This window comes from Oncorhynchus clarkii, chromosome 5 (assembly GCF_045791955.1).
Source record: "Oncorhynchus clarkii lewisi isolate Uvic-CL-2024 chromosome 5, UVic_Ocla_1.0, whole genome shotgun sequence".
NCBI classification, from domain to species: domain Eukaryota; kingdom Metazoa; phylum Chordata; class Actinopteri; order Salmoniformes; family Salmonidae; genus Oncorhynchus; species Oncorhynchus clarkii.
In genome coordinates, this window is record NC_092151.1 from 29,517,465 (window position 1) to 29,531,541 (window position 14,077).

The 14,077-nt window shown below is 43.3% G+C and overlaps 1 pseudogene; it reads right to left on the minus strand.

Annotated features, from left to right (window-relative positions):
* Positions 1 to 14,077, minus strand: part of LOC139409675 (argininosuccinate synthase-like) — a 42,686-nt pseudogene that overhangs the window by 15,568 nt on the left and 13,041 nt on the right.

The following is a 14,077-nucleotide window of genomic DNA, read 5'->3' on the forward strand; positions in this document are numbered from 1 at the left end:
TCCGAAAAAACAACAAGATATAAAAGATTTTAATATATTAATTAAACCATTTAATCATCACAATAAAGTTCTCTACAAATCCTCTGCACAACATGGTCCGCCACATAGTGGAGAGGTCAGAGCTCAGACAAGGGTTGACAGGTGTACACATCTTACATACATCATTGAATGTTTTGTTGAGAACTGACAACATTCTTGACAACCATTTCCATCCAACACCTTCTTGACCCCACTCCCCAAGACATTCAAATCAATTACACATTGTCTGTCAACTATTCAATCCTTCCAGGCATCTTTTGTGCAAACACTGTGGCCTATTCCCCCAACAAACACAATATGTACTAGTTATTTACCCCCGTCAAACCTCACACTCTTACCATTTCTGTGGAGAAGATAAGCTCTGATCTTTTGTGAAGCCAAGGGGGAGAAAAGTGGGCTTCCCATTTTCCAATTTCTACCTGCCACTCTGCGCCAGAGGCGGAGTGTGTTAGCGAGTCAATTTGCCAGTCCGGTTATTGTTAGGAGTAGAATGGCAGTGCGGAGGCAGCTGGGGCCACTGGAAGAATGAGTGACATGCTGTCTGACATGGTACAGGGCCACAAACATCTTGGCCCCTTACAGCCCCTAAACATGCTGTAGTGACACCGGTAGAGTAGCAATAAGGGAGGTTTCTGAGACATTTTCTTGAAGTTTTCTTGAATTAGAAGTCATGCAGAGGAGTGGACGATTGCCAAGATGGAGTGTGTATCTGTGAACGATTGTGTGTCTTTGTGTGAGCGAGCGAGAGCATGCGTGGCTGCAAAAAGAGAAATGTGAGGGCTGTCTGCATTTAAGTGAATGCAGGTCAAACCGAGTCTCAGTTTACAGGCAAACCAGAAACACATTTCCTATGAAAGGAAAGAGAGGCACATAATGTTGTTTGTTCATTGTGTCCTCCATGACACTTTTATTCAAGTGAAATAGCAAGTTTCCCTTTTTAGCACTGAGATAAAATGACTGCAATTGCCTGAAAGCACTAGTGTGGCAGAACGCTTTACAAATGGAAATGACATGACTGTTAGCATTTATGGAGTAGGTACTGTATGACTTTGTGCTAGCTGATCTCTGAATGCATTAGGGATGTACACGGTTATTCGAATATCCGAAGGGACACTGGTATTTTACCTTTTTGTGAGACGCAAAAAATATATTTTAACACTGAAATGGCTTTTTCTAAATTAAATTAAAATATCAAGGATATTCCATGACATTTCAAATGTTTTATTTAATAAAACGACAAACTTTTCTCAATGTAGTTTTTATGATGTGCGCAGACTTCACGTGTGTAGCTTGTTGTTTATGTTGGCCAATCAAAATGGCTCAATGTGTAGAAAGTGGAGTGAGAGTTCACTAATGCAATACAAGATGGAATAACATTACGGAATTAAAAGTTATCGAAATGAGAAGTAGCCTATCAGGAGGAACCAACAGGTAGGCTGTTGTTATCTGAATGGGGTTGGGAGAAAGTGCAGCATGTTGCCTCAATTAGCCTAGCTAGCTAGATTCTCTAGGCTACTCCAGTCAAGACAGGCACGGTTATATGGGATGATAGATAACATTGCGGCTGCTACAAGTTAGCTAGTCTTGGCTGTAGCCGAGTTGCCTTGGCTAACGTTACTTTAGCTCTCTCTCCCATCTCACACATACCTGCCCCTCCGCAGCTGCAGCAGTAGACTGTGAGCATCTCTCCCTTGCACAGCAATGCTAAGGTTATTTATTCAATACACCTTTATTTATCATCATTGCCTTACCTCTGGACTTCATCCCGATGAAGCAATTCTCCACGATGTCGATCCTCCCAACTCCATGCCTCCCTCTGAGACCACAATGGAACCATTTGTTAGCAAACTTTCTCACTAAGTACAGTAGTCATTTCTGTATTCTCGCCTGAATGCACCCACACTTCGCTTAAAACACTGCAGTAAGACAGTAAAGGAATCTCAATCTCATTGTAAATTAAGAGTAAAACAGAGGTAAGAGAAAGTCAGACTCACCCCATCTCATTGTAAATTAAGAGTAAAACAGAGGTAAGAAAAAGTCAGACTCACCCCATCTCATTGAGGTAGGAGAAGAGGTCCAGCGGTGTGTCCTTGGACTTGCCCTCCTTGAAGTGGGTCACCTTGATGGGAACACCTGTATGGGTTGGATTGGAAGTCAAACAGTCAGTCACGGTATCAGCCTAGAGACATAATGCTGTACTACATAGGGCTGGCACAAATATCGTATAACTGACAATTATGGACAATAACCGTGAACTGAAGAGAATAATCGTCTTAGACAGTGCCTTTAGAAAGTACACACACCCCTTGACTTTCTCCACATTTTGTTGTGTTACAGCAGGAATTTAAAATGGATCAATTTGAGATTTTTTTTGGTACTGGCCTACACACAATATCTCAATGTCAAAGTGAAATTGTTTTTCAACATTTTTACAAATTAATCAAAAATGAAAAGCTGAAATGTCTTGAAAAAGGGAATTGCTTTGCCACATGATGAGTACAAAGTCACAATCAGTTGCATGGACTCACTCTGTGTGCAATAATAGTGTTAACATAATTTTTGAATGACTACCTCATCACTCTACCCTACACATATGTAAGGTCCCTCAGATGAGAAGTGAATTTCAAACATTGATTCAACCACAAAGACAAATGGCACCTATTGGTAGATTGGTAAAAATTTAAAAAAGCAGACATTGAATATTTCTTTGAGTGAGCATGGTTAAGTTATTAATTACCCTTTGGATGTTGAATACACTCATTCATGTGGCAAAGCAATTCCCTTTTTGTCCTGAATATGAAGTGTTATGTTTGGGGCAAATCCAATACAACACATTTCTGAGTACCACTCTCCATATTTTCAAGCCTTTTCAAGGCTGTATCATGTTATTGGTATTATTTTAATCGTTAAGGACTGGGGAGTTTTTCAGGATAAAAAAGAAACGGAATGGAGCTAAGTAGAGGCAAAATCCTAGAGGAAAACCTGGTTCAGTCTGCTTTCCACCAGACACTGGGCGATTAAGTCAAAGGCCAAATCTACACTGTGGAGTTGCTTACCAAAGAAGACAGTGAATGTTCCTGAGTGGCAGAGTTACAGTTTTGACTTAAATCTATGGTAAGACCTGAAAATGGTTGTCTAGCCAATGATCAACAACCAAATTTGATAGAGCCTGAAGAATCGTGAAAATAATAAAAAAATAATTGCACAATCCAGGTGTGGAAAGCTCTGGGAGACTTACCCAGAGACTCACAGCTGTAATATCTGCCAAAGGTGCTTCTACAATGTATTGACTCAGGGGTGTGAATACTTATGTAAATTAGATATTTTTCCACTTAATTTTCAATTACATTTGCAAAAATGTCAAAAAATATGTTTTCACTGACATGAGATATTGATTGCAGATGGTTGAGAAATGTTATCCATTTTAAATTTAGACTAACACAGCATGTGGCATAAGTCAAGGGGTATGAATTCTTTCTTAAATCACTTTAGGAGAAGGGAGATTCAACACTATATTCAAGTAGATAGTTTACTCAATAGCAGTTTTTTGTTTTTACATGGAAGTTGGTAATCATTTTACGAGCAGAATGGCAATGGTCAGGAGGAGAAGCTTCATTTACCAAAGGCTCTAAACAGTCAAAATCAGTTGTCACTAAAGCTGTGTTTTATTAATTGCTTATGTTATAAATCATTTTCAAAGAAGCATTTCATGCATTACAAGTTCAAAAATGACAATGCCCATTTGCATGACAATTAACCATTACCCCAAATGTAATAATCCTAAGAACCCTATTACAGTAAGGGAATTCATCTGAACAATACTGTTCTCTGACAGTTTCAGATCTGATCTTGTCACATTCAGCACTTGGACTCAAAGCTAATTTTGTATTTGGGCTGTATTTGGGCTAGAGTTAAACTAGTTTCCAATATATATTGCACTTGGATGGATCTGATAGTCAATTTATATGGGCAAAATTGTCATTACATTTCCATGTACACCTACAAGTTTAATGTTCACTAAAAACAAACTGTGAAGAGACTGATACCCAGGCACTGAACACAGTTCGAGGGAAATGATAGAGACCATGAAAAGAAAGTGGAAAAGGGAAGATTTGGATGTGGGGAAAAAAGAGCTTTGAATACAGACATGGAGGATAGAAGAAAAAAAAGAAATCTGCTGATGGTCACTCCTCCATCCATCCGGCGCTCATTAGCATTTAGCATGCTTGCAGTTGCCAATCAAGTCCTGGCGAAAAAGCAGCACTCCTGGTTGTCTTTCAATGGGCCCCAATGTAAGCACTGTTGGAATGACACGTAAAGGACTTGACAAAATATTTTTAGACAAGGGCTTTGTCACTCGCCCATTCCCATATCGCGGGAATCCTCGGCCCCTGAGGAAAAATCAGAGCCGTAGAGTGTACACGTATAATGCTCCGACAAAGCCCCCTGATTCCCAAATAGTTAATAATTAGATTAAAAATGCAAATAAATTGAGGTTGTGAACACTGGAGCCGGGCCCGGTCTCTCTTCCTCCTCTACTCCATCTCACGGGGTCTATCATTCACTGGGCCTTTCTTTTCCCTGCCTGCCCTTTTCTTCAGTGCTGAAGTGAACAGTGCAAAGAATAGGACAGCAGACACAGTTGTAGGAAAAATTACAGCTTTACATTTTTCCTCTCTTTTTCCTTTCCCCCTCTTTCAATGAAAGGAAGAGGGATAACAAAAAGAGAGAACTGCTGCTGAAGAAAAAAGTTTAGTTATTTTTAATCAGTGAGAAAGCCTGGTGAAAAAAGGCTGGTGGGAGATGAAAAGATGGAGGAGAATGAAATTAAACATTCTTGCGCTGATCTTGTGCTTGAGGAGGATAAGTAAGCTAGAGCCTTTGTGTGAGCCACTAAAACAGCTTTTGTAATTGTCACTCAGTAAGGGGAGAGAAAATAACTATGAAAACATATTGCAAAGGGCCGAGGTGAAACCAGGTTATACGATGACATCACAGTTTCATATTCCCATTACCAGTTTCATTGATTCATTGATTCATTGATTTTAGTTGTCCATAAACTTTATCATTGCCTCATTTTTTAAATTTAAATTTCAGATAAATCTCAAATAAACCCCACACACCCAGATACAAACGTAAATCACAGTTGATACCTGCACCCCCTTTATATGTTCCTCTCTGAACTGCTTCGGTGTCATAGTAACATCAACTGTCACTGGTCATCACCATAATCAGAGGCTAATGTCCTGCCATGTCCTTTGAAGTCCCAGCTGGCCTCAGGGGACAGTAGCCCCATCTATGCACATTGACACTTGTAACCAGGATCTAGACTCGAGGCATATGTGGTTCTTGCCCCAGGATGGGATGTGCGTCTCTTTTCTGTGACAGTGCAAACATGTGACACTCTCATCTGTTTAGCCCTGTAGTGGCATCCAAATGGGTGTCAGTCTGTGTTGTATTAGCTGGTTTAATGCTTCTCGACCCTCCATGCCCTCAGGCAGGCTGCTTTAGTTTAGACACAGTCAGTCCCAGAGTGTGGGGCTGGGCTGTCCTAGGTCTGGGTGGGCTACAGCAGCCCTACTCAGCAAATTGGATGTAGTCTATCACAGTGCCATCCGTTTTGTCACCAAAGCCCCATATACTACCCACCACTGCGACCTGTATGCTCTCATTGGCTGGCCCTCTCTACATATTCATCGCCAAACCCACTGGTTCCAGGTCATCTATAAGTCTTTGCTAGGTAAAGCCCCGCCTTATCTCAGCTCACAGGTCTCCATAGCAACACCCACCCGTAGCACGCGCTCCAGCAGGTATATTTCACTGGTCATCCCCAAAGCCAACACCTCCTTTGGCTGCCTTTCCTTCCAGTTATCTGCTGCCAATGACTGGAATGAATTGCAAAAATCACTGAAGCTGGAGACTTATATCTCCCTCTCTAACTTTATGCATCAGCTGTCAGAGCAGCATACCGATCTCTGTACCTGTACACAGCCCATCTGTAAATAGCACACCCAACTCTCTCATCCCCATATTGTTGTTGATATTGTTCCCCTCTTTCCACTGGGATTCTCTGCCTCTAACTCTATTACAGGGGCTGAGTTACTGGCTTACTAGGGCTCTTTCATACCGTCCCTAGGAGGGGTGCGTCACTGATGTGATCTTCCTGTCTTGGGTTGTGCCGTGGCGGAGATCTTTGTGGGCTATACTCGGCCTTGTCTCAGGATGGTAAGTTGGTGGTTGAAGATATCCCTCTAGTGGTGTGGGGGCTGTGCTTTGGCAAAGTGGGTGGGGTTATATCCTTCCTGTTTGGCCCTGTCCGGGGGTGTCATCGGATGGGGCCACAGTGTCTCCTGACCCCTCCTGTCTCAGCCTCCAGTATTTATGCTGCAGTAGTTTATGTGTCGGGGGGCTAGGGTCAGTTTGTTATATCTGGAGTACTTCTCATGTCCTATCCGGTGTCCTGTGTGAATTTAAGTGTGCTCTCTCTAATTCTCTCTAATTCTCTCTTTCTCTCTTTCTTTCTTTCTCTCTCTCGGAGGACCTGAGCCCTAGGACCATGCCTCAGGACTACCTGACATGATGACTCCTTGCTGTCCCCAGTCCACCTGTCCGTGCTGCTGCTCCAGTTTCAACTGTTCTGTGATTATTATTATTCGACCATGCTGGTCATTTACGAACATTTGAACATGGCCATGTTCTGTTATAATCTCCACCCGGCACAGCCAGAAGAGGACTGGCCACCCCTCATAGCCTGTTCCTCTCTAGGTTTCTTCCTAGGTTTTGGCCTTTCTAGGGAGTTTTTCCTAGCCACCGTGCTTCTACACCTGCATTGCTTGCTGTTTGGGGTTTTAGGCTGGGTTTCTGTACAGCACTTTGAGATATCAGCTGATGTACGAAGGGCTATATAAATACATTTGATTTGATTTATTTTGCTCTTTTGCACCCCAGCAACTCTACTTGCACATCATCATCTGCACATCCATCACTCCAGTGTTAATGATAAATTGTAATTATTTTGCCACCATGGTTTATTCATTGCCTTACCTCCCTAACCTTGCTACATTCGCACACACTGTACATAGATTTTTCTATTTTTTTGAGTGTACTTTTGTTTACCCCATGTGTAACTCTGTGTTTTTGTCACACTGCTATGCTTTATTTTGGCCAGGTCGCAGTTGTAAATGAGAACTTGTTCTCAACTGGCCTACCTGGTTAAATAAAGGTAAAATAAAAATACCGCCCAAGCCTAACGCACAGCTTTTTTGAACTCCATCTCCAGCCATCTGGGCTGTCCTCTGGGTTCTTGGTCATCAGGTACAGGTCCGCTGGCACATGGCTCTGTAATACACACAAAATAACATTCACATTTTACTGGGACATTTGATGCTCTTCATTTAACTTAGTATGTGACCATGAAAATATTCAGTTGAGAACATAGCAGACAGTCAGTCAACTGGGGGACTAAATAGACTACATGGCCAAAAGTATGTGGACACCTGCTCATCGAACATCTCATTCCAAAATCATGGGCATTAATATGAAGTTGGTCCCCCACTTTTCTGCTATAACAGTCTCCACTCTTCTGGGAAGCCTTTCCCCTAGATGTTGGAACATTGCTGCGGGGACTTGCTTCCATTCAGCCACAAGAGCATTAGTGAGGTCATGCAGGCCAGTCAAGTTCTTCCACACAGATCTCAACAAACCATTTCTGTATGGACCTCGCTTTCTGCAAGGGGCATTGTCATGCTGAAACAGGAAAGGGCCTTCCCCAAACTGATGCCACAAAGTTGGAAGCACAGAATCATATAGAATGTCATTATATAGTGTAGCATTAAGATTTCCCTTCACTAGAACTAAGGGGCCTAGCCCGAACCATGAAAAACTGCCCCAGATCATTATTCCTTCTCCACCAAACCTTACAATTGGCACTATGCATTTGGGCAGGAAGCGTTCTCCTGGCATACGCCAAACCCAGATTCGTCTGTCGGACTGCCAGATGGCGAAGGGTGATTCATCACTCCAGAGTCCAATTGCTGGGAGTTTTACATCACTCCAGCCGACGCTGAAAGTCACTGAGCGCTTCAGTAGGGATCATTGTACTCCTGAAAGATGGAAACAAATACATGTTAAAATGCTGTCAGGATCTGAGAGAAAAAGACAAATCAAATGTCCTATTTTTCTCCTCTATTTGGTTTCATTTTCCCTACGTGGCCCTTCACCGCAGGGGAGGGGGAGAGAGAGCGAGAAAGAGCGTGCGAGAGAGAGAAGACCCAAATTCACTAAAAAGATGACACCTGCTACTATGACAGGATGTACTCAAGCGACTGCAACACTCAATATTCACCAGCTGTCTGGAAAGTCCGAATAAATCTCCCAATTCTGTCAACCAGCCTCCCCATACACTTCTCCACATCTTCTGGACTTGACTTTCTGACTGACAATTTCTCTTTTATATATTTTCAGATGAACAACAACAATCCACACCTCCTATCCTGAGAGCACTATGAAGTTGTAGGAGCTGTCGTTTTCCAGTTGGGGGGAGTTGGTGGATAAGGACATGAATAATCGGGCTGACACCCCAGCAAATTACCCCACATTACAACCAGACGATGGCCAATGTCCCCTGAGCTGAGGCAAATTGCAGGGGAACTATGCAAAATAACCACTGGGTGCATTTAAATGGAAACCTTTACCAGACAAAAAAAATCAGCATACAATAACTAATCTCTCAGCCGCAGAAAGAGATTGCACACGTTTCCCGACGTGTGCAATCGCTTCTTTCCTTTTAACTAAACACCAAAATTGACTTTGAAGGCTCCCATCTCTCCCTTTTATTTTCTGCCTCAGCGCCCAAGATGACGACAAAATGAGAGGAAGGACAAGTGGGGCAAAATGACTCCACTAAAAACCCATTTAATGCATAGTCTTAAAGTGGACAGAACCAAGGAAGATGGCATGAACCAAAGACTGATTAGGCCTAGCTCTGTGACAGTGGGTATGGTATCTATAGTTGTGTCGTTACTATAGTGGCCTAGAGTTTCCTTACCTACTACAGCGGTTTAAAGCCTGCACAATCCTAACCAATGAAGAGACATTGTTTCTGCCAGCTAGAGTTCACTATGATAAAGATGTGTTATCCTTCTTACCTACAGAACTTAAACAGAAACAACATCACATGGAATATCAATTCAAACATGCATGCTCACGAAACGCGAGTGAATGAAATTGAGAGAGCGATAAATGGAAAGCGAGGGAATAGTTACCAGTGCCTAGAGATCAATGCATTTAAATTCCCACCCCCCGCAGGTGCATCTGGCCCTGAAAGAGAGGAAAAGGTAGAAATGGAGCAAGAGAAAGAGGGAGAAAAAGAGAGCGGGAGCGAATTGGTGGCAAATGGGGCATGAAGTGCTGAAATCATGTCGCTGTCCAGTTCTGCCATATTGTTGTGGAAGCATGAACTTAAAGCAAGTCAATTTCTATCTTTCCACATGTTAGCTGCCTCATTGCATTTCAATCGAGTCCAATGGGGTCCAAAGAAAAGACAGGTGGGGGGGGGGGGGGGGGGGGGGGTAGAGGATAACAAAAACAAAAAAAAATTGGCCCACTGGTTTGGAACTGACACCTAAATAACCATGTCTCAAGTCTGGCCTTGTCTTTAAAATTGCATTTGCAAACATGGCACATTGAGATGAGAGAATGGATTACATCTGATATTTGTGTACTATTTGTCATGTTTAACTCCCAGACCCAGCTCCATTATCTGTCTACTGCAGCTATTCCCAAACTTGGGTGGGGGTACGCCAAATTAAATGTGATTCATATTTTTATTTTAAATGAACCATTTCAAACAGTCCATTTATATTTTCTAATAGGGCTATACATTTGGGTGAGTTTTTTTTAGTGCCTGAGTAGCCTCGTTTCACTGCCAAAAATAAAATTAAACCATCTATTGTTCAACGAAAAAACAACACAAAGTCAAATACAGGTAGCCTAGTCAAATAATTAACATCCAATCACATTAACCGTTACTCTCTCGCGGGAATATCCCTAACGGTCCGTTAGTGCACTTCTAACAATGCATAATCTTATACGGGAGCAGAAACCGGGCATAATACATGCAAATTACTGAATTATTACACTCTGTTCAATTTAAAAGGTCCCATAGCACGCCCTGCTTAATGTATTCAAATCCCTTTACCACTTTTATCTCCCCCACCATAAATATTTCATCGTATTTAATTCCATTGATAAATTCATTGTGAACGTAAATGGGACTAAACCCATGAATTAAATCAATTACACAATATTGTCATACTATACATGCTATTGAGTTGTTTATTTCAGGCTGCATTTCTCCACAGGGTGAGCTGTGGAGAGAGAAAAGCCAGTGTTACAGTCCTGCCCCTCCACTCCCTCGCCTCCCTGACACCCCGTCCCCCGGGACGATCATCTGTCTGCCTGCCGCCTTTGTCACCAGTAACATTAAAGTACATTCTGGTGTCACGCTGAAATGGGTCCCTCCCACATTGCAGCCTGCGGCAGCGCAAACAGGGACAATGCCAGGAGGCTCAGCTGGGCGCTCTGCCCTTCCCCTTCCCCCGGCTCCCATGAAATCGGGAAGTACGCGAGCCATTTGACGACAAGTCAGTGTCTGTGTGTCCCAGGCCTGGCAAGGGTGAGAAGAGACAATAAGGAAGGATGCGGTTTGGGTAGTCAAGGGTGACCTTCATGTTGCGTCATGATCCCTGACCCCCGTAAGAGATCAAACCATTTCTGTCCCACTGTGGGCTCAGGGTTTGGTTTGTCTGTGCTGGAGCTAATGAAAGATATTGGGGGGACTCTCCACTATGTCTCCTATCAGCTATTGCTTTATACAAATTACAACACAATGATAAAACAGTCATATCTATACTGTCAACAAAATTAACATGAAACAGGGATGATCTTTAACCACCAGGCAGGTTGACTTGAGAGAAGTGTTGATTACGAGAATTACAAAGGATTGGATAGATACTGTATGGTCAATGACATAGATTAGCTGACAATATGTGAACCTAGGACCAGTGTATCCCATCCTGCTACTCTTGATGAGCTCCCTCATCTGATTTAGAGACAGCAGGAGGTTGTGAGAGTAACAACCGGTTCAATATGGCACTGGGGCGAATGGTGAGCTGTGTTGGGTTAAGTGCCATCAACGTCCTGTGTGATTACTCAGCCTGCTCATTCATTGACACTGTATTAGGATCCAGATCTTACCTTGGGATTTTCCAGTATTCCAGACTCGTAGCTGTTAAAACAGACAATGAGAGGGATGCTGGTGAACACATTCATTGCCTTTGTCATTCTACAGGATATAGCTAACGTGGTAGAAAATTACAAAAAAGGGCCGTCCGAACACTGAATCCCCCAAAAACATTTCTACTGCATTTCAGCCCTGCCACAAAAGGACCAGCTGACATCATGTCAGTATTTCTCATGTTAACACAGGTGTGAGTGTTGACGAGGACAAGGCTGGAGATCACTCTGTCATGCTGATTGAGTTCGAATAACAGACTGGAAGCTTCAAAAGGAGGGTGGTGCTTGGAATCATTGTTCTTCCTCTGTCAACCATGATTACCTGGGGGCGGCAGGGTAGCCTAGTGGTTAGAGCGAGTGCAAGTTCAAATCCCCGAGCTGACAAAGTACAAATCTGTCATTCTGCCCCTGAACAGGCATTGAACTCACTGTTCCTAGGCTGTCATTGAAAATAAGAATGTGTTCTTAACTGACTTGCCTAGTTAAATGTGCTGTCATCATTGCTTTGCACAAAAAGGGCTTCACAGGCAAGGATATTGCTGCCAGTCAGATCATCAAGAACTTCAAGGAGAGCGGTTCAATTGCAAGCGCCAGGACTGTCTCCTAAAATTGATTCAGCTGCGGGATCGGGGCACTACCAGTACAGAGCTTGCTCAGTAATGGAAGCAGGCAGGTGTGAGTGCATCTGCATGCACAGTGAGGTGAAGACTTTTGGTGGATGGCCTGGTGTCAAGAAGGGCAGCAAAAAGCATTTTCTCTCTAGGAAAAACATCAGGGACATGATTGGACTGCTGAGGACTGGGGTAAAGTGATTTTCTCTGATTGTCTGATTTCCGATTGTCTGGGGCATCCGGAAAAAAAACTTGTCCGGAGAAGACAAGGTGAGCGCTACCATCAGTCCTGTGTCATGCCAACAATAAAGCATCCTGAGACCATTCATGTGTGGGGTTGCTTCTCAGCCAAGGGTGTGGGCTCACTCACAATTTTGCCTAAGAACACAGCCATGAATAAAGAGCAACTTCTCCCAACCATCCAGGAACAGTTTGGTGACGAACAATGCCTTTTCCAGCATGATGGAGCACCTTGCCATAAGGCAAAAGTGACTCGGGGAACAAAACTTTGATATCTTGGGTCCATGGCCAGGAAACTCCCCAGAGTTTTTGAGAACTTGTGGTCAATCCTCAAGAGGCGGGTGGACAAACAAAAACCAACAAATTTTGACAAACTCCAAGCATTGATTATGCAAGAATGGGCTGCCATCAATGTGGCCCAGAAGTTAATTGACAGCATGCCAGGGCAGATTGCAGAGGTCTAGAAAAAGAAGGGTCAACACTACAAATATTGACTCTTTGCATCAACTTCATGTAATTGTCATTAAAAGCCTTTGACACTTATGAAATGCTTGTAATTATACTTCAGTATTCCATAGTAACATCTGACAAAATATCTAAAGACACTGAAGCAGCAAACTTTGTGGAAATTAATATTTGTGTCATTCTCAAAACTTTTGGCCACGACTTTATTATCCTCAAAGTGGGAAAAGAAGGTGTTTACTTTGTCTGAAAGCAAGACGTCGGTGTCCATGATGTGGCTGGTTTTCTTTTTGTAGTCTGTAATTGCCTGTGTCTGAGCCGTTGAATTGCGACTCAACTTTGTTCCTATGGTGTAAGTAGAGTTATTAAAGTGACTATGCATAGATGATAACAGCAGAGAGTAGCAGTGGTGTAAAAGAGGGGTGGGGGCAAAGCAAATAGTCTGGGTAGCCATTTGATCAGATGTCCAGGAGTCTTATGGCTTGGGGGTAGAAGCTGTTTAGAAGTCTCTTGGACCTAGACTTGGCGCTCCGGTACCGCTTGACGTGCGGTAGCAGAGAGAACAGTATTACTAGGGTGGCTGGAGTCTTTGACAATTTTTCTAGGCCTTCCTCTGGCGCCGCCTGGTGCAGAGGTCCTGGATGACAGGAAGCTACAATCAATCAATCAATCAAATGTATTTATAAATCCTTTTTTACATCAGCCGCTGTCACAAAGTGCTGTACAGAAACCCAGCCTGAAACCCCAAACAACAAGCAATGTAGATGTAGAAGCACAGTGGCTAGGAAAAACTCCCTAGAAAGTTCCTCTCTAGTTCCTCTCTAGGAAGAAACCTAGAGAGGAACCAGGCTCTGAGGGGTGGCCAGTCCTCTTCTGGTTGTGCCGGGTGGAGATTATAACAGAACATGGTCAAGATGTTCAAACGTTCATAGATGACCAGCAGGGTCAGATAATAATAATCACAGTGGTTGAAGAGGGTGCAACAGGTCAACACCTCAGGAGTAAATGTCAGTTGGCTTTTCATAACTGATCATTCAGAGTTAGAGACAGCAGGTGCGGTAGCGAAAGAGTCCAAAACAGCAGGTCCGGGACAAGGTAGCATGTCCAGTGAACAGGTCAGGGTTGCATAGCCCCAGGCAGAACAGTTGAAACTGGAGCAGCAGTATGACTGGGGTATGACTGGTGGACTGGGGACAGCAAAGAGTCATCAGGCCAGGTAGTCCTGAGGTATGGTCCTAGGGCTCAGGTCCTCCGAGAGAAGAGAGAGAGAGAGATTTAGAGGGAGCATTCTTAAATTCACACAGGACACCGGATAAGACATGAGACATACTTCAAATATAACAGACTGACCCTAGCCCACCGACACATTGCAGCATATATACTGGAGGCTGAGACAGGAGGGGTCTGGAGACACTGTGGCCCTGTCTGAC